Genomic DNA, 2,613 nt, shown 5'->3' on the forward strand with positions numbered 1-2,613 from the left:
GAGCTTTTGATCCCGCGACCCAGGCAGCGGGATGGGGATGTGTTGCACGTGACCATACTGGCGACGTCCTCTTTGCAGCAGCGGGCAGGCTGGACAATATGAGTGAGGCCCTCCATGCCGAATGGGCCGGGTCACGTTCGAGATGGACTGCCTGGGGCTCCAGCAAGCAATCATGACCGAGATGTTGGACCGTTCATCTGTGGGTGCTATGTTTCGGGAAATCAAATTCCTCTTGCAGCTTGCTTTCATTGATTGGAATGTAACCTGCTGTCCTATAGTCTGTAACATGCCAGCACATGTGCTAGCAGCTCCTGGTAGGCGTGGTGTTTATGGTGTCCAACATGTGTGGTTGGTTAACCTCCCGAGTGATGTAACCGATGTCGTGATCGCCGATTTGGTCGATCCCAGGTGATTTTGGAATGCAAGGTGTTCCAGTTCAAGAAAAATTGTATGGTTTGCCAATTTCACAGAACCCACGCGATGCGGCACAAAGTTGTAATACTCCACTCCTTCTCCCGTCTTCATGTAAATAGCTCCCAAGCCGAGAGAAAAGGGAAAAGAAAGAATATGCACTCCACACTGCAACACATAGGTCTTCATTTCACCTCAACATATATCTGTGTTTGACCTTGCCACACGCATCTCATGTTTAACCTCGACATACAACTAGAATAATGTCACAGATCGATGGCATCTGAATTACACTGCTTTAGACCCATAGATACTATTGATCAGATGTGCGTATTCAAGCCATATATCCATACTTAAAACAACATCAGTTATAAGAACCAAGGTTGTGGTTATCAAACATTCAAACTCCATGCTTAACGAACAAGAGGGCGGTCGAACCCTTGACCGAACTGGGAACAAACATATTACAGTTTGAAACTTGCACAAGACAAGGTCGGAGATGTGAAGCAGAACAAGAACTTATCCGTGAAACACGGGAGGTGACCCAATTGGATTCCCTGCAGTCACAAGCATCCAATAAACAACTGTTAACTTCACTACTAATCGTATGATAAAAGCTTCACTTAACTAAGATGATCGCATAAGAATAGCATTAACTTTAATTAACTGGTTGCATCCTGTACTTGTTAGCGTTTCCTCTCAAACTGTAACCCAACAGGCAAGCCAGCTTGACTAGCGAATAAAAGCTCTTTTTAGTTGGTTTGCCTAAGGTGTCCATGAGGACGTGACATTCAAACAGCTCCACCAACAATTAGTTCAACAGTATAGCTGTTCAATATAGTGCCGTTAATTCGGTGTAAAAAAATCAGCTGTGGATGACAAAGACCAAATGTTGAAAAATTGAGTAAGAAAGCAAAAACATATGCACTCACCGCTGCCACTTTTAGGGCCACCGTCGGGGACTGGAGCAGCAGCACCGGTACCACCACCACCACTGGAAGGGCCAGGGGTGGGGGTGCCTTGAGCAGCAACACCGGTTGGAAGGCCAGGGTCAGGGGTGCTTTGAGCAGCAGGAGAGGCCGAGAGCGGAGAGCCAACTAGTGGTTTCGTCGCCATTGCTGCCAATCTCAAAGCTCGCTCTTTTTACCGCTTCAGGAATCAGGAGCAGTTGGCTTGATGAGGCACAAGTCAAGAATGCTAGGCACCAAATGTGTGCATATATAATGTGCATCATCCCATGGAGGGTGGCATGAGCGTCATCCATTGAGCAGTTGAAGCCAGAAACTTACTACTATAGTCCAAGTGGCTAGATGGAGCGATCAACTTGTGTACCATCATGGCACCTTCCTCAATGGAGCGATCAACTTGTGTACCATCACGGCACCTTCCTCGATATAATCCAATAAGGCATGTGCGACAAACTGTGCTCGTATCAAGTATCAACATCACATAAAATTAAAATTAGAAGTCGGTATCTTTGTTTCTAGAATGTGCAAAAGACGTGTATCTATTCTATAAAGTATCACTACAAGACGGCAATTCAAACTTGCCAAGATCAGTGAAGCTTGGCAGCCAAACCAACCACCACAACTGAAACAGAAAGTGACCACTCATATAAACAAGTGGTTTTGCATCATAGTAAATTAAGCTAGTTTGGTAAAGTTCGCCACAATCAAATTATTTACAACTGGAACTTAATATGGTTAGCACCATGCAACCGTCTGTGAGTAGCACATTTGCGCACAGTGCTCCTACAAATGTTGGAAAGTTCTCGTGAGGTGCAGAATAAAGACGGTGCCATTTTGTCTGTTACTCTGTTACTGGTAAACACCCAGGCAAAAAGATTGCAGTCTACTCTACTGATATTTAAATGGTAAATCCTAAAGATAGGTTCTGCCTGAGAATTGTTCGCCATACCTTTTCAATCTGCCAGTACTGACTTCTTTGACTAATATAATCGAGAAACACGTGGCATGAAAACAACTTTCAATCTGCCAGTACTGACTTCTGAGTCCCTAACCTGCCAAGATCAATAGTGAATCAATAAATCAGTACTGTATATTCAAAAGCACTTAGTAGAGATATATAAAGAGCATCATATGGCAATGCAAACGCATGTCTCAACCAACTTGGTTTTTTTTTTGGAAAAGGAACTTGCCAACTTGTTGCCCTTTTGACTGTTGACTCAGAAGTACATCCCCC

The 2,613-nt window shown here is 44.3% G+C and overlaps 1 long non-coding RNA gene across 2 annotated transcripts in view; it reads right to left on the bottom strand.

Moving 5' to 3' along the window:
- Positions 1 to 1,536: 1,536 nt before the first annotated feature.
- LOC119329632 overlaps positions 1,537 to 2,613 on the bottom strand; it is a 7,084-nt gene continuing 6,007 nt past the window's right edge. For both annotated transcript variants that reach the window (XR_005159631.1, XR_005159630.1), the window contains 2 exons: positions 2,329 to 2,431; positions 1,537 to 1,832 (listed from right to left, as the gene is read on the bottom strand). This is a non-coding gene — a long non-coding RNA (uncharacterized LOC119329632). The remainder of the gene's footprint in view (positions 1,833 to 2,328; positions 2,432 to 2,613) is intronic.

The sequence above is a fragment of the Triticum dicoccoides genome, chromosome 7A (assembly GCF_002162155.2).
Source record: "Triticum dicoccoides isolate Atlit2015 ecotype Zavitan chromosome 7A, WEW_v2.0, whole genome shotgun sequence".
In the NCBI taxonomy this organism is placed as follows: domain Eukaryota; kingdom Viridiplantae; phylum Streptophyta; class Magnoliopsida; order Poales; family Poaceae; genus Triticum; species Triticum dicoccoides.